The sequence below is a fragment of the Chiloscyllium plagiosum genome, chromosome 1 (genome assembly GCF_004010195.1).
Source record: "Chiloscyllium plagiosum isolate BGI_BamShark_2017 chromosome 1, ASM401019v2, whole genome shotgun sequence".
NCBI lineage: Eukaryota > Metazoa > Chordata > Chondrichthyes > Orectolobiformes > Hemiscylliidae > Chiloscyllium > Chiloscyllium plagiosum.
This window is the reverse complement of record NC_057710.1, coordinates 17,686,777-17,706,233: the sequence shown is the minus strand read 5'-3', so window position 1 is coordinate 17,706,233 and position 19,457 is coordinate 17,686,777.

The window sequence follows — 19,457 nt, the reverse complement described above, 5'->3', positions numbered from 1 at the left end:
TCAGCCCACTTGGCACACCAGCCTCGTTCCTGAAGAAGGGCTTATGCCCGAAATGTCGATTCTCCTGCTCCTCGGATGCTGCCTGGCCTGCTGTGTTTTTCCAGCACCACACTTTTCAACTCTGGTCTCCAGCATCTGCAGTCCTCACTTTCTCCTACAAGACCCTAGATTCTTCCAACATCTAAGTTACTGAGCAAAACCCTGGACTGAGGCTGCAGCAATCACAAATCTAAGCCAGCAGAGTGGAGAGTGCTGTCAGGGACTATTGTTTAGCCTGGAATCCCAATTTACATCTTCACTCTAAAAGGACAATCAACTGAAACTAACAGACTCTAGCCCAAAACCGCTTTTAAACTTCGGGCTATACACTTTGGCACATTCAGTTTGGGGCCTACAGAGATGCCAGACATTCAGCTACAATCGAAATCCATTCACACATTCTCTAACAATCGGAAAACCAATTATCTTCTGAAGGAAACACCAGAAACACAATGGAAAGCACAGATTTGGCTCAAAGATAGGAGCCCGCAATCAGTATAATTCCAATCTCACCTGAAAGAACTATCCGGAAGCTTCCCGAACAAGAGCTACCAGACACAGGCCTGTTCCAAACAAGGAGAACCAACTGCAACCGACCCCCGACTAGCGGATCCAAGAACCGACAAACTCTGTAAACCAACCGACCGGATTGACACCATTAGGCCTCAGACACATCCTGAGGAGAAAAACGGGCCTGGGTAACCTGCAAAAAGTAAAGAAAACCAGGTACTTACCCAATAGATCCAGTACGCATTTGCGGACTCAACCTAAACTGAAAGACCTACGCAGTCCAAAGTCCTCATCCAGGCTCCGGGTATGGCAAGACAGAACAGCCAGGCCTATTCCAAAGCAGCATTTTCCTCAGTGGTGAGCTTAAACTCCGAGATTCCAAAGTTCCAACCTAGCTAGCTGCAAGGAGAAGGTGGGAGGTGACAGTGCATTGGGACCCCAGGGTAAGAAGTCTGATTAAAATTGCGTTTTTTTCTGTATTTGCCAGTAGGATAAGCTCTACACTGTTAATCTAGTTAATAGTGTATTTAATAGTATTGATGTTCTCTGTACAACTAGCTGTGTCAATTTCCCTGTCTATTGCATTTATCTGTGTTTTTTTAAATTATACTTACCTTTTGATTTTAAGTTGTGACAAATCTGTTTCTTTAACAAGGTTAGGTTGCCTTTGTTCTTTTCAGAGAGGTTGTAAATGACACAGGTTCTGAAACATCTGAGGTTGGATGGATTTTAGGGTCAATTTGTCTACAGCTAACAGGTACTGCCTCAAGCAGAAGGCTTTCAAGTTTAAAAAAACACTTGTATAATGAAGGGAGACTGACCAGTTCTCACAGCTCAGCTATTGTTTGGTTTGGTTAATGCAGCAATGTGTGTGTGTGTGTGTGTGCACGTCAAGAAAGGCTGCTGGACCCTCTCTCTCTCTGATTTCATTCCTGTAAGAACTTACGTTTCATTTTACCTTTATTGCCAAGGGGTGTTAATGGGGATTGTTGCAAATAGTTTGGAACAGCATCATTAAGTTGGGATTACCTGTTGGGTTTTCGGATAGGATAAGTTATTCAGTATTCTGTTTTCTGTCCTGTGTGTTTCACTCCGTAATCATGTAAATAAATTCTGTTTTATTTAAAACTAAGTAGTTTGACCAGCTGATTCTCTCCTGGAATATCCACTGTACACCTGCTTAAATCAAATAGCAAAATTAGGGTATGAGCTGCCTTCTTGAAATGTTTTGAGGCGTCTGGCCTTGTCTGCAACAAAGTAAACACAGATTCTTTTGCCCTGAAACACGTCTGCTGCCTTCTTCATTTCACATTCCCTGAATAGGTCCGGTGTCTAGAACCAGGGATCTGGGGGTAAATCGAACCACTTAAAATCAGAAAATAACTGATCGCAAACCAAAATCTTACAGGAGATCTCTGAAGGTGGCAGGATGTGTTAATACGGTTGTTACGAAACATATGGGCCACTTGCCTTTATGAGTCATGGCATAGATTATAAGAGAAGGGAAGTTATGTTGGAGCTGGACAAAACTTTGGTTACCTACAGCTGGGGGTCTGTGTGCATTTCTTGTCACTATACTATAAGAAGGATGTCGTTGTAATAGAAGGGGTGCAGAGGACGTTGCTTGTGTTGGAACAGTTTAGCTGTGTTTACCTATGAAGAGAGGTTGGATAAGGTCAGGTTGTATTCCAAAGAAGGCTGAGAGGGAGATCTGACTGAGATGTATAAATTATGAAGTTCAGGGTGGATAGAAAGCAGTTCCCCTGACTAGTTAAAGGATCAAAAACAAGACAGTATAATTTTAAGATGAAAAGCAGTTTAGAGAAAAATTGACAATTTTTTTTTAACCCAGAGGATGGCAGGAATCTGGAATGCTCTGCCTGGGAGGGTAGTTGAGGTGGGAAACCTCACGATTTTTAAAAAGTATGGGATGAGCACTTTAAGCGTCATGTCATTCAAGATTATGGGTCAAATGTTGGAATGTAGGACGGGGGGGTAGACACAGAGTAACTTTGTCAGTGCAGACTTGATGGGCCAAAGGGCCTCTTCTGTATTGTATGGATCTATGATTCCAAAAGCCCATGTGATGTTCCAGAGAGTGAAGTTAGTGGCAGATTATAAAGAAATACTGGATAAACTGATCAAATATTTGCTCTTGTTGTTCCTCTAATTCCTGAGATTCTTTAATTTGCAGAGTGTGGTAGCAAAACTTACCTGAACTCATGTAGGACCCAGTAGTCAGATCTGCTTGGTGGTCTGGGTGTGACTGAGACTTCCTTATGGCCTGTCCTTCAGACACAATGAAAAGGTGTCTATTCTAGTGCCTGTGCCAATGCACACTGTGTCCACATTCTGGACCCTCTGGCTCCATTCATAAATATCCTGAAGAAAGAGCGACAGCGCAGTTCAGCTCTTTGGCTTATTATCGTAGAGGATAGGTTTTCATCTTTGCTATATGAGCTACAATTTAGCAAAATATCAGAACAGCACACGAAGTAGAAACTGAGTAAGCTTTAGAGCTTCCTTGAGCGGGCCATGCCAGTCAATAAAATTGTGGCCGAAATTGCACCTCAACTCCACTTTCCTACCCGATCTACATTTCGATTGTTAATTAGCTTTAGAAGTCTGTGGCACAGATTCAGGTCAGTTTTGGTCCACTTACCTAAGGAATATTTATAATTAAGACATTACAGAAGACCAAGTCACTATTGCCTATATTTCATAGAATTTATAAAACAAAAGGAAGCCATTCAACCCATTATGTCTGTACTGTCTGCTGCAAGAGCTCCCCAGTCAGTCCCACTTCCCAGCCCTATCTCTGTAACTCTCTAATTTTATCATGTACAAATATATATCCAGCTCTCTTCTGAAACTTCATATGGAATCTGCCTTCTCCACTCTTCCAGGCAGTACATTCCAAATCCTCAGAACTCTGTGTAAAGAAGTTTCTCCTCATCTCACTCCTGGCTCTCTTGCTGACAATCTTGAAATTGTGACTCCAAGTTACTCACAAACCAACTAGTGGAACCAGAATATCCTTTTTTACCTCGGATAACATTTTTCATAAGTTTGAACACCTCAATAAGGTCACTTCCAACGAGAATAAGCCCAATCTCTCCAATTTTCCCTTGTATTTAAAATCCCTAATTTCTGGTATCATTCTAGTGAATCTTCTTTGCACTCTGTCCAAGGCTTTAACATCCGTCCTTCAATAAAATGCCCAGAACCAAGCATAATACTCTAAATGTGCTCTGACCAGTGATTTGTAGTGGTGTAGCATCATTTCCTTGCTTTTATACTCTATGTTTCTATTTATAAACCCCAGGATCCGCAGAACCCACACATTCTCAACAACTGATTCACCTGGCCTGGGCACCTTCAGAAAATTATGTGTGTGAACCCTGAGGTCTCTGCACTCCCCTCACAGTTGTAGTTATTTCTTGACCATCCCTAGTAGCCCTTGATATGCCCATAAGCCACTTCAGAGGACATTTAAGAGTCAACCATATTGCTGTGAATCTGGAGTTGCATGTAGGCCAAACCAGGTAAAGATGGCAGATTTCCTTCACAAAAGGTTATTCATGAATTTAATAGGTTTTTAAACACGGTCATTATTTTTAATAATTTCACAATTTTTTTTTTTGGCAGATTCAAGCTCCACCATCTTTCAAGGCAGGATTTGAAACCAGATATCCCCAAACATTATCTGGGTCGTTATCTGAATCATCAATCCAGAGTACCACAGGGCTATTGCCTTCACACAGTTTTAAAGCTAATGTGAGGAGAAATTTCTTCATTCAGGGTGGTAGATCTTTGGAGTGACTACCCAAGAGTTCAATCATTAAGCATGTTGAAGACAGAAATTGATAGATTTCTGGAGACAGATGGCACAATGGACACAGTACAGGAAAGTGGCTTTGTGGTACGTGATTTACCATATGGTGGAGCGGCTTTGATAAGCTGAAAAGCCTATTCCTATGTTATTCAGCCCATTTGGCCTACATCAATATTCACACTTCACAGGAACCTTCTCCCATGGTGCAGTGGCAACTATTAAATTTTAATGTGCTGACTTCCACAGGCGATGAGCAAGCAAACCACTATCAGAACTATGTGGCGATGTGGTAACAATGCAGTTTACCTCAAGGTTGAAGGCAGACTTTGTTATTTCTAAATTAAATCAAGGATGGATTCATTGAATTATTAACATTTTTAATCAAACCAATCTGTTACAGCCATAAAAATCGCATTTCGATATGTATATTAAATGAACAAAACCTGCTGGATTAATGAGCTCTTTGTAAAGAGGAAAGGGCTTCTATAGATTTAATAAGTCAGTAATGAAGATCAGTGGAATATTTTCCTCTAGGTGGATATCACTGAAAAAAAAATCATTTTATTAAAGATGACCCAGTGTCACAATTCAGTACAATCGTTTATAGCTTAATTATTCCTCTGAGGGCAATTATTGTGTAAATACCTCTTGCGGTACAGCACCAATGAAGCAAAAACTATTCATCCATTTTCACAAGGTTTTAAAGACCTGAATCATGTCTTCTCTAAATTGGTCCTTAAATACAGAGCCCATAGGATCCACATAACCCACTGCTCTGCTATAATTACCTATCTTTCTCATTTATCACTTTTCTGCTCCAGAGGATAGGAGGACACCATCAAAGATGCTAATAATTAATCAATATTAATGTGGGTTACCATTCCTAAGTTCATAAGTCATTAATTATGAATCAGATGGGCAGAATTAATAATGCTTCGAGTGCCATGCTCATTGGTTTATTATTTGGCACCAGATTAATTTTCTTATTTATTCATGAGATGTAGACATCACTGGCAGTGTCAATATTTGTTGCCCATCCCTAATTTCCTTGGAAAAAGTGCAGGCTTATTGAATTGCTACAGTCTTTATGGGGATTTGGAACATTCATCATGCTGTTAGGGAGGTAGTTCCAAGATTTTGACCCAGTGACAGTAAAGGAACAGAGATGGATTTCCAATTAGGGGAGGCAATGATCCAGTGGTATGATTGTTTGACGATGAATCCAGAAACCCAAGTAATGTTTGGGGGACCTGGGTTCAAATCCTGCCATGGCAGATGGTGGTATGTGAATTCAAAAGTAAAAAGAAACCTGGGATTAAGAGTCTAATGATGACCATGGAATTATCGGAATAACCCGCCTGGTTCACTAATAATGCTTTGAGAAGGAATCTGCCATCCTTGTCTGCTCTGGCCTACAAGAGAGTCCAGATCCATAGTAATGTGTGTGACTCTCAACTGGCCTTTTGACAATTAGGGAATGGCAATAAATTCTAGCCTGGCCAGTGATGTCCATATTCTTTGAATGAAAAAGAAGTCAACCTGCTGAGTGGCTTAGAAGGGAACTTGCAAGATAATGTTTTCATGCATCTGCTACCTTGTCCATCTCAGTGATTACTGTCATGGGTTTGAAAGTTCCCATCAGCACCAAGTTATGCTGTGTGACACTATCACCGTGGTAAAAATTCACATGTAGGCATCTATAAGGTGCCATGGACCATCAACAGCAGCAGAATTGTACTCAGACACAATCTGTAGTCATATAGCCCAGCATATACACCACTACCAGTACCATCAAGCCAGGGATCAAACCTAGTTCAATGAAGAGACCAGGAGAACATTCCTGGACTGGCACCAGGCATACCTAAAAATTGGGTTTTAACCTGATGAAGCTACAACGCAGGACTAGCTACCAAACAGCATAAACAGTGAGTGAAAGCTTGTGGAATTGCTCAGGACAGTCTATGAATCAGGCCAAAGTCCTGCATTCCTGTCACATCCAGTCATGAATGTAGGTGGGCAATTTATCACCTCACTGGAGGAGCACACTTCAAAAGTATCCCACGCCTCAATGATGGAAGATTCCAGAACATCAGGCTGAATCATTTACAACAATCTTCAGTCAGAAGTGTCAAGTGGATGATCCATCCTGGCCTCCTCCAGAGGTCTCCTGTTTTACAGATACCAGTCTTCGGCCACTTTGATTCTCTATGTGAGAGTTCTAGGAATGGTTGGAGAGATTGGATACTGCAAAGAGTATGGGCCCCAACAACATTCCACCTATAGAATGGAAAACATGTGCTCAATAACTTGCCGCACCTCTAACCAAACCATTCCAACACAGCCACAACACTGACATTTTTCTCACAATGTAGAAAACTTCCCTGGTATTTCCTGTACACAAAAAATAGGGCAAGTCCAATCTGGCCAACTAAAACCACATCAGTCTACTCTCGATCATCAGTAAAATGATGGAAGGTGTCATAAACACTTCTATCAAGCAGCACCTGCTCAGTGACACCCAGTTTGGATTCTGCCAGGGCCACTCAGCTCCTGGCTTCACTACAGCTTTGGTTCAAACATGGATGAAAGGGTTAAATTTCACAGGTGAACTGAGATTGACTGCCCTTGACATCAAAGCTGCATTTGACCAAGTGTGGCATCAAGGACCCCGAGTAAAACTAAGATCAGTGGGAATCGCGGGAAATATCTCTGCCATTTGGAGTCGTACCTGGCACAAAGGAAGATGGTTGAGGTTGTAAGGAAGTCAGTCACCTCAGCTCCAGGACATCAGTTCCTCAGGGGAGTGTCCTAGGCCCAGCCATCTTCAGCTGCTTCATCAATGACCTTCCCTCCATCAGAAGGTCAGAAGTGAGGACACTGACGCTCAGCACAATGTTCAGCACCATTCGCAACTCCTCAGATACTGAAATAATCCATGTCCAATGAAGCAGGAACTAGTTTGGGCTGACAAATGGCAAGTAATATTCATGTCACATTAGTGCCAGACCGTGAATGTCAGAGCAAATGCAAATGGCAAAAATATCATCTCTGTTCTTACATTCCAAACTTTTAGAAAGAAAATGACCTCAAAAGCAGAAAACATACGAGCAAAAGTGGACCATTCAGCCCACCAAATCTGCTCCATCATCCAATGAGATCATGTCTGATCTGATAATCCGCAACTCCATTTTCCTACCCTTTCCCTGTTGCTCTTGATTTCCTTATTTATTATAAATCAGTCTATCACAAATGAGGGTAACTTGCAATACCCTTGAGGTCTCTGTCTCTGTGTTGTGAGTTGGAGAGAATGGTGAACACTTTTTATTATTTAAGACTGAAATATTATCATTATTAACTCTGCTCTTATTAATAATGAATTACTTATTAATTTTTAATTAATTATCAATCAGTGTAGCCCTAGTTGTTCACCATAGTTGTGAGTACAAATTATTAACACTGCATTCATTACTAATTTATTATCATGAATAATTCTGTACTGCTTGTTATTATAAATGAATCATTAGTACTTTAATAATTATGATAATTCTGCTGTTATTAATATTTAGTTATTGCCAGTAATAATTCAACTCTCTTATTGATTTAAAATGGTGAGACTGAAATGCATTGATGTGAGAAAGTAATCATTAGTTACTAATATTCCAATAGGAGGACACACTTACCAAAAGTAGATGGTTCAATTTTATACAGTTGAGTGGGTACAATTGTCCTGGGAATGTTCAACTTTGACTATAGGTTCATGCAACCACCTGCATCCTGCCCTGTGCTGTTAAACATGCTGATGATTAGCTACAAGCTAATCCTCTGTTGATGCAGCAGTGATTCCTCCCTGTTGAGGAGGGACCGAGAGTGCCAAAGACACAAGATGTGCTTTGAGTTGGGAACTTCAATGTCCATCACTAAGAGTGACACAGTAGAGTAACTATTGACTGAGCTGGTTGTAAATGAAAGGACAGAAGTTTCACTCTGGGTCTGTGAGTGAACCAATAAGAGGAATGATCCACTTGATCTTGTCCTCACCAATTAACCTGTTGCCGACGAGTTGATCCCAGATATTACTGGTAGGAGACCAAGTTCTGTCTTCATAACTGTGCTATGTAGCTTAACTGCTATACGAAATGGGGCAGACTTAAATCAGATCTCACTTGAACCTGGGCATCCATGAGGCAGTGAGAGACATTAGCAACAGCAGAGCTGTATTCAGTTGCAACTTGAATGTTCATGGGCAAGCTAGAAATCATATAGAATTACAGAATCATAGAATCGCTAAAGTGGGGAAAGAGGCCATTTGGCCCATCAGGTTTACACTGAGCCTCTGAAAAGTATTCTACCTAGATCCAGTGTCCCACAGTATTCCTGTAACCCCACATTTACCACCTAATCCACTTGACCTGCACATCTTTGGACTTCAGGAGGAAACTTCACACAGGCACAGGGAGTACATACAAACTCCACACAGACAATCACCTGACGGTGGAATCAAACCCAGGTCCCTGTCGCTGTGTGGCAGCAGTGCTAACCACTGAGCCATTAAATTCCACCAATTGCTGTGTGAAATTTGAACCTAATTCCCCAGAGCTTTAGGCAAGGCAACCGGATTAGTAGTCCAGTGAAATTACCAGTGCACCCCAACTCCTTCTTTTAATGTAATAGACAAACCCCTTGAATGAGTTTGTTATCTTATGAGGAAAGATTGAACAGGCGAGACTTATATCCTTTGGCATTCAGAAAAGCTGGATGTAATTTGATTGAAACACAAAATCCTGAAGGGACTTGGCAGGGTAACTGTAGAGAGGATGTATCTGGGTGGCACTGCTTTCTCACAGCACCAGGAACTGAGTTCAAATCCAGCTTTGTGCAACTGTGTGAAGTGTGCATGTTCTCCCTGTGTCTGAGTGGGTTTCCTCCCTTGGTCCAAAGACGTGCAAGTTAGGTGTATTGGCCATGGGAAATACAGGGATAGAGTAGGGGAGTTGGTCTGGGTGGGAGGGTTGTTGTGAATGGACTGAGTGGCCTACTTTCACACTGCAGGGGTTCTAGCATTCTTGTCAAATAATCTAGAACTAGAGATCACTGTTTAAAAGCCAGGGTGACCTCTCTTACAAAGCTGGATGACAATCGATTGCAAACATCTCTAACTCTAGCCTGGAAGAATCCAGACATATAAAAGGCTCATGATCATTGTCTCCATTACCATCATGTTGCGCTATTCAGGTCCTGTTCTCAGGCTTCAGCATCTAACAGATTTCTTTCCTTGAAGATGTGCTTCTGCCCCTTTCACTCCTTTATCTTCCAGAGCCATGCCCTGCCCAGTACTGCCTCTACTCATTTACCCAAACACCCTTCTGAATGCCTAGGACCATCTCTGGGGACAATTACTTTCTTTCTTTCTGTGGAACTGAAGAAATGACCTTAACTTTCAGCTATTCTACATTACTTTAGCAACTTGCAATTAATCTGAAAAGCATCAAATATTTAGACAGTCACTGTAGGCAGTGGAATGCATAAGCAACTAACCTGGGAATGTTGATTTCTATGGCAACAAGTAAAGGTGCCTGAAAGGGAGAGAGGATATTTGCTGGAACAGAGATTTCCAAGATGGTGGACCTCGCATTGTTTGATGCCAACAAGTCTCCGTACAAATCTAACAGATACTCTCTACACATGTGTAAATGTCCTCACCAGTGTGGCATTGAGTGTGACAAATTGCAGATCAGTGAGCATGCCTGACCACTGCATTAGCCATCTTATTCCACCTACTTCCAAATCCATGGCAAATAAATTCTAACCACTGTCTGTGCATAGCGTATGCTAAGTCATTGAAAAGTTAGATGTGAATCTTAAATTTAAGAGGAAATGAAATGAAAATACACTGCCAATTAGTTTAATGTCATTCAAAATCTGGTGCAGTTTCTTAGCTCGCACAGGACCTGAATAGCTCTATATCAACACTATTTACCTTTTGCCTTTATCCTCATAGCTTTGTTCATTTCACTGTTTATTTGGTTATTCCCTAAATGGCGTAATTAGCTGCCTTGCAGCAGCCATTGTGACAGTGCACTCAATACCAAATAACCCTTTATATCGAAACAAGTTCATCCATACTTTCCTTACTTTGTGTTTGCACAATGCTATGTTTCTGATCGAGCTGAAATATTCACCAGTGGGCGGCATGGTGGCACAGTGGTTAGCACTGCTGCCTCACAGCGCCAGAGACCCGGGTTCAATTCCCGCCTCAGGCGACTGACTGTGTGGAGTTTGCACGTTTTCCCCGTGTCTGCGTGGGTTTCCTCCGGGTGCTCCGGTTTCCTCCCACAGTCCAAAGATGTGCAGGTCAGGTGAATTGGCCATGCTAAATTGCCCATAGTGTTAGGTAAGGGGTAAATGTAGGGGTATGGGTGGGTTACGCTTCGGCGGGTCGGTGTGGACCTGTTGGGCCGAAGGGCCTGTTTCCACACTGTAATGTAATGTAATCTAATCAATCTATATAAAAAATCCAATATAACACCATTCAGGATGCAAACGGATCCTTTCCCTCAGATATCATCTCTACTTCTCCAGCAACCTTTCTCTGTTGGATAAGGATAACTATGGCCTGTGATTTGGAGGAAGAGTTTTTGCCCAGGCTAGGGATATCAATTATTAGAGGACATAGATTTAAGGTAAAAGGGGGAAAGTTTAAAGGACATGTGAGAGGCAGATTTTTGACAGAGGGATATCCCTGAAAAGCATTGCCAGAGAAGGCAGTAGAAGCAGATACAATAGCAGCGTTTAAGAGGCACCTTGACAGACACTTAAATAGACAGGGAATGGAGGATGCAGACTGGGGAGAGGTAGAAGATTTTTAGTTTAGAAGAGGGTCATTTGTCGATGCAGGCTTGGTGGGCCAAAGGGCCTGTTCCTATGTTGTACTGTTTTTTGCTGTTTTGAGTTCTTTTTTCATCCATCTGCAGGATTTCAAACCCAAGCTTGGTGTTAACTCTTGCTTTTTGTTCTAAGTCTAATCATAGAATTAAATAATATGACATACAGGAGGCGGCTATTCAACCCATCATGCCTGTACCAGTTCCTGAACGAGCTATCCAGATAGTCCCATTCTCCAGCCTTATCTCCTTAGCCCTCTAACTTCATCATTTTCATATACACATCCACCTTTCATTTGGATCAGCCTCCACCACTCTCAGCATATTCTAAATTCCAAATTGCGTAAAGACCTTTCTCCTAATCTCACTCCTAGTTCTCGTGCTGACAATTTTGTAATTACTGACATATTAACAAGTGGAAACAGAATATTCTTCCAAAATTGTTCATAATTTTGAACATCTCAATAAGGTCACCTCTTAATCTTCTCTGCTCCAAGGAGAATAAGGCTAATTTCTCTCAGTACATGATTCTTTTAAAATTCTTTTTGCAGAGCTAGATTCCAGTTTTTAAATTCACATGAAAGTGTTAGCAATGTGTCTTTAATGCTATATTAGTAGCATGAAAGATGGTCAAAATCATGGCAGAGATGGTCAAAATCATGGCACAGATGGTCAAAATCATGGCAGATCCAGACTGAGTGGACAGGGATAAACAGCTCCCATTGGTTGATGGGTTAAGGGACAGAATACACCAATTTAAATAAAAGAACCAAAGGCAACATTGCAAATGGAGTCTGTGGATACAATCTAAAACATACTGCTTGGAAGCATTGTGGATGATGATTCAATTGAGGTCTTCAAAAGGGAATTGGATAAATACTTGGAGGGAGGAGATTTGCAAGGGTCTGGGAATAATTAAGTTGCTTTTTAACAGCCATTATGATTTCAATTGGCCAAATGTCCTCTTCCTCAGTTCTATCCTTTCGGTGATTGAAAAAATTCTTCAGTTTTGTGGGTATCACCACCAATCGCCTTTTATTTACAAATACAAAGTCTCTCATTTAGTCAGGCACTCGACAGTCATAGAATTTTTTAAAAATTCAGCAGGAGACTAATCAGCATCTTACATTCACCATTTTACACTACCCAGGTCTCCTTGGCTGGACCAGGTTAATAACCTCAATCAGGGAACTCATATTCCATGAAGTGTAGCCAACTGACCCCATTACAATCACTACAGTGATCCCAAAAACCGAGCCCCTGAGTTACAGGCCATTGGTCCACTGTCTTTAGAAAAGTCAAATGAATCTGTGAGTGACACGTCATAGTGAGTCATAGTGATATACAGCATGGAAACAGACCCTTCGATCCAACTCATTCATGCTGACCAGGTATCCTAACCTAATCTAGACTCATTTGCCAGCACTTGGCCCATATCCCTCTAAATCCTTCTTATTCATTTACCCCTCCAGATTCCTTTTAAATGCTGTAATTGTACCAGCCTCCATCATTTTGGGCGGCACGGTGGCACAGTGGTTAGCACTGCTGCCTCACAGCGCCAGAGACCCGGGGAAGGGCCTGTTTCCACACTGTAAGTAATCTAATCTAATCTAATCTAATCTAATCTAATCTAATCATTTTCTCTGGCAGCTCATTCCATACATGCACCATCCCCTGCGTGAACAAGTTGAACCTTAGGTCCCTTTTAAATCTTTCTCCTCTCACCCTAAAACATGCTGTCTACTTCTGGACTCCCCCACCCCAGAGGAAATACCTTGTCTATTTATCCTATCCGTGCCCTTCATGATTTTATAAACCTCTCTAACATTTGATTAAAGACATTTTTCAATACTGAATATACAGGCTTCTGAAGACTCCCTGCATGTGTAATGTGGGCAGCCTATCAAAGCCCAAGACGTAAAGATCATCTTGGAGCTGATACATGCAAAACGTTAGAAATCACCCTCTCAGGTTGTGCTCCTCTGTCCCAGTTATCAGCAAGAGGGAAAATACAGATTAGCATCTCAGTAAGTGTACTTTGTACAAAAGTATTTATTAAACTGAGATTCTTCTCCTGCCAGAGGGAGAGGAAGAGTTGATGGAGGACCTAGACTTGCTTCTGGCACCTTACTGTGACCCTTCACCTGAGCACAGTTACGTCTTCCCAGTTTGCTCAAGGACTTCAGTGGACCAGGAAAGCAGCTCGCCATAACCTTCTGATTGACAGTCAGAGCTGGGCAATTAAAGTATGGCCCTGTCAACAACATCCACATCTGAGGAACCAATTGACAGCACAAAGTAGACACTAAAACATTGATATTTTTATCGGTGCAGGAAAAAGAGCAGTGACATTGCAGGAGAAATATTTGCAGTAACAAAAAATGAGCAGATAGAATAAACAAGGGAAAGGAAGCATTTGCACCTTACATCATGTTGAAACGGAATGGTCACTGGATTAGAAGAGGGAAAGGCATGTTTATTAATGGGAACTCCCCCTTCCTAAAATGAATTCAGGGCAAATAAAGACCATCTGGAGAAATGAATATTCACCCTTTGAGTCAATGCAAGAGAGAACAATTTCAGGTTGCAAATTAGTATATGAAGACTCGCAATGGATACAAATATAATTGGATTTTCAGGAGGGTTTCTGTATCAAAAGATAAAAGCCTGAAAAATTAATGGAAAATTAGCCAACTGAATTGAGAGGTGCATGGGGAATAGAAAGCAGACAGAGATAATAAATAGGAACGTTTCTGTTTGGGGATAACAACTAATGGTTTCTGCAAAAGTCTGGATCATTTAGAGTAGGGAGGACATGCTAGTATTCTTTTTTAAGGTTTCTTTTGTGCAATCCAATAGCAAGGGATATCAGTGTTAAGAAATCAAACCCAATTTATAAACCTGACACCAAGGGGACAGATCAAAGCCAAACTTCGGCTTCAAAAAATGCCACAGATTTTGGATTTGAGCAGCAGCGAAATCTTTGAATGCCAGATAAAACTGCATGACATAGGAACAGAAGTGGACCATTCCGCCCATTAAGCTAGCCCTGCTATTAAATAATCTCATGGCTGATCTGTTGGTGTTTCAATTTCTACATTTCCACCTAGCCCCAAAAAATCTTGGTGCCCCTGTCCATCACTGTCTGAAAAATATTCAATGACCTCATGATCACCACCTTCTGAAGCAGGATTTCCAAAATCATCCAACCCTCAGAGAGAGAAAGGAAATTCCCTTCCTCGCTGTCTTGAAAGGGTGACCCCTAATTTGTAAACACAGTCTTCTTTGGCCATCCCTTATGGTTGATAATGACTTCTAGTTCTGGACTCATCCATAATAGGAAACGTCCTTTCCTGTCACGTCCCCTTTGTCCAGATCATTTGGGATTTTACACACATCAAACATGTCACCTATCTATTTTCTAAAGGTCAGTGGGTAAGAACAAGTATGTACTTAAATTGGCAGGATGTGACTCGCAGTGTCCTGCTGGAACCTGTGTTGGGCCCTCAATTATTAACAACTTGGGTAATGACATAAAAGGTCAAATATCCAGATTTGCTGGTGACACAAAATGGGGCAGCATTGCCCAGTGTTAACGACAGCACAAAATTTCTCCAGGATATTGATAAATTAAGTGATCTGGGTGCTGGCAGGTGGGACTAGATTGGGTTGGGATATCTGGTCGGCATGGACGGGTTGGACTGAAGGGTCTGTTTCCATGCTGTACATCTCTATGACTCTATGAATGACAAAGCTGTGGCAGAGGGATTTTAATATAACTTATCAATTTTGGACAGATAAAGGATAAATCAAAGTACTTTTTGAATAGAATAGAACACTGTCCCGACAGTGTTGAAACAGGCTCTTCGGCCCAACAAGTCTACAGCAGCCCTCTGAAAAGTAATCCACCAAGACCCATTTCCCTACCCTACACATCCCTGAACACCATAAGCAATTTAGCACAGCCAATTCATCTAATCTGCTCATTTTTGGATTGCAGGAGGAAACCAGAGCACATAGGAGAAACCCTGCAGACACAGGGAGAACATGCAAACCCCTCACAGATAGTTGCCCAAAGCTGGAATTGAATCTGGGTCCCTGGCGCTCTGAGGTAGTAGTGCTAACCATAGAGCCAGCATGCTGCTCAGGCACACGTTAAGTAAAGTAAATGTCCATCACGATTTGAGAGTTCATGTGCATAGCTCTTTAAAATGCAAAAAACAGGTACAGAAAATAGCCAAGAGGGCTAATGGAATGTTGGGCTTCATACGTGAAGGGCTGGTGGATTAGGATGTAGACATTATGCTGCAGTCATACAGCACCCTAATTAAACCCCACTTACAGCACATGTGAGCAGATCTGGGCACCACACCTTAGGAAGGATGATTTTGAACCTGGAGGAAGCTCAACACAGCTTTACAAGGATGATACCTAGACTTCAGGGGTTAAGTTATCAAGTGAGATGAGACAAATCGGGCCTTTATTTTCTAGAATTGAGGAGGATAAGGGATGATCTAATCAAGGTTTGGAGGACACTGGGTAGGAAAGACAGCATAGATAATCTATTTCCACTGGTTGAGATTCTAAAACCAGGGGGCAGAGTCTAAGAATCAGGGCTGGGCCATTCAGGAGAGATGTTAGAAAACACTTCCGCATATGAAGAGCAATGGAGATTTGGAACTCTCTCCCTCAAACAGCAGTTGATGCTAATTTATTTGCTAAATTTAAATCTGAGATAGACAAATGTTTATTCAGCAAGGATATCAAGGGCTATGCATCCAAAGCAGGCATATGGAGTTAGGTCACAGATCAGTCATGATCTTATTGACAGGCAGAGTAGACTTGAGGAGCTGAATGGCCTATGCCTGTTCTTCGGAAACAAGGGGAAAGTGAGGACTGCAGATGCTGGCGATCAGAGTCAAAAAGTATGGCACTGAGAAAAGCACAATGGGTCAAGCAGCATCCAAGGAGCAGGAGAATCGATGTTTCTGGCATCAGGAGTGTGGGAGGGGGGCTGAGAGCTAAAGAGAAGCTAAAGAAGTGGGGGTGGGTGTGAGGTAGCTGGGAAGGTGATAGGTAGATTCAGATAAGTAGGTCCTCCGCCATTTCCACCACCCATATCACCAAGATGTATTTCCCTCCCCACCCCTATTGGCATTCCACAGAGATCATTCCCTCCGCAACTCCTCATTAGGACTATGTCCCCCATCTAATAATGACCATAACGCCATTGTTTTAAAACTCCCCTGGTTTACTAATTTTCTTTAGAGAAGGAAACTGCCACCCTTACCTGGTCTGGCCTACATGTGATTCCAGACCCACAGTAATATGGTTGACTCTCAATTGTCCTCTGGGCAATTAGAGATGGACAATAAATGCTGTCCTAGCCAGCAATGCCCTTATCCTATGAATGAATTAACAAAAAGGTCTAACTCACCCATGCTGATCAGATATCCTAAATAAATCTAATCCTGTTTTCCAGCACTTGGCTCATCTCCCTCTAAACCCTTCTTATTCATATGCACATCCAGGTGCCTTTTAAATGTTGTAATTGTACCAACCTCTACCACTTCCTCTGGCAGCTCATTCCATACACGCACCACCCTCTGTGTGAAAAGGTTGTCCCTTAGGTCCCTTTTAAATCTTTTCCCTCTTGCCTTAAACCTATGCCCTCTAGTTTTGGAATCCCCCACCCTGGAGAAAAGACATTGTCTATTCACCCTATCCATGCCCCTCATGATTTGATAAACCTCTATAAAGTCACCCCTCAGCCTCTGACACTCCAGAGAAAATAATCCCAGCTTAAGCTTCTCCCAATAGCTCAAACACTGCTAACATCAATGTAAACATTTTCTGAACCCTTTCAAGTTTCACAACATCTTTCTTGTAGCTGGAAGACCAGGATTGCATGCAGTATTTCAAAAGTGGCCTGAACAATGTCCTGTACAACCACAGCATGACCTCTCAACCCTGTACTCAATGCATTGACCAATAAAGGCAAGCATACCAAGTGTCTTCTTCATTATCCTATCTAGCTGAGACTCCACTTTCAAGGAACTATGAAACTACACTCCAAGGTCTCTTTGTTCAGTAACAGTCCCCAGCACTTTGCCATTAAGACACCTTATTATAGAAATCTAAACAGTTCTAATAGGACTAGATAGGGTAAATGCAGGAAGGACGTTCCCATGACCAAGGAATCCAGATTCAAGGGGTCATAGTTGAAGGATATGGGTTAAGCCTTTCATATCTGAGATCAGGAGAAATGTATTCACCCAGAGTGAGGTGAGCATGTGGAGTTCTTAACCACAGAAAGTGATTGAGACCAGAACATTGAATATTTTCAAGAGGAGTTCAATATAATTTTTGGGCGAAAGAGACACAAGGGTACAAGGAGAAAGTGGGAATAGGGTATTAAGTTGGATGATAAAACTACAATCATATTAAAGGGAGGAAGATCCTTGAAGGGAGAAATAGCTTACACTTTCTCCTATTTCCTATGCTTTTATGACTATTATATTTATGGCTTTGAAATTTCCTCTTCCCACACAAGTCAGAAGAATCCTCCATACTTCTACCCTACCACACTTATTCACCATCTTAGCAATCAGAATATTTGGTCTTGTATCTGTGCTTGAAATAGATTTCACTTTATTCTTTCCTGGCACGTAGCTGACACTGGCAAGGCCAGTATTTCGGTCCATCACTAATCAGCCTTCAACTGAGTGGCTTTGTTGAACGTTGCTGTGGTTCTGACACTACAGAAGGACGACAAATGTCCTTCATGAAAGGCATCAATGAACGCAAAGGGTTTTTTTTAAACAATGATTAATGGTGGTTTCATGGCCACCATTATTAGGATCAACTTTCAATTCCAGATTTAATATTTGAATTCAATTTCCACCAACTACCTTGGGATTTGAACCATGGCCCCAGAGCATTAGTCTGGTCCTTTAGATTAATAGTCTACGTATGATTTGAATGTGTTATGAGGAGATATTGTGTCAATTTGGCCTGTACTCGTTGGAATATAGAAGAATGAAAGATGGCCTTTTTGAAATTCAGAAGACTCTTAGAAGACCTCACAGGATAAATGTGGAAAAGATGTATCCCATTGTGGGAGAGTCTAGGACCAGAGGGAATAACCTCCAAATTAAATGTCACACATTTAAGACTGAGTTGAGGAGTAAGTTATTCTCTCAGAAGGTAGTGAATCTATGAAATTCTGTACCACAGAGGGCTGTTGAGGCTAGATTGTTAAAGGCTGAGATAGATTTGGCCCCCATCTCCCAACCTCCAGGCCTGCAAACCCCATTTATTGAGTCATACAGTCCAAGAGGTCTATGCTGATCATAATCGCAAACTAAACTAGTTGCACCTGCCTGCTCCTGGTCCATATTCCTCCAAACATTTCTTATTCATGTACTACTTATCCAAATGTCTTTGAAGTTCACTTCACACATGAACTTCCCTCTGTGTAAACATGTTGCTCCTTGTGCCTTTTTTAAAATCTTTCTCCTCACACCATAAAAAATACCGCCCTTATTTTGAAATCTTCCACCTGATGGAAAAGACACCTGCCATTCACCTTATCAAGACCCTTCATGATTTTATGAACCTCTATAAGGCCACTCCACAACACTCCAGTCGTCCTCCAAATTTCTCCGATTCCTTTTCCAGCATGCCTGACATTCTGCCCTCTCATTCCAGCGACATAATTTTTCAGTGGATCACATCCATCCTCCCTCAATCCTGTATCCCGTGCTTTCAGCCAATTCTGTTAGCTGCACGTTGAGATACACAGTCTGGATTATCTTGAGCAGTGGGTATCAGCAAATACACTGTCCCAGAGGTTGCTAGTCCCTTATGTCTAAATAATGTTCTTCAGCTTTTTATGTACTGTAATACTCCTTTCTTTACACCTGTACATAGGAAGATCCCAAAAGCAGTTCTTGAGTGAAATTTCCAAGACTCTTCTCTTTACATTCTCAGTCCAGACTGCTATCTTCATTTTCACTGATTTCAGAGCCATGTCATCTGTTGCGTCATGATGATTTACGCGAATCTCATTCTACCACAGCGAGATCCCCTCCTTCACGAGTACCCCCACCAATATCTCCTTGTGCTTCTGATCCCACAACACTTACCACAGCACCAGGGCTGTGACCTCTCCCATCATATCCTCCTAATGC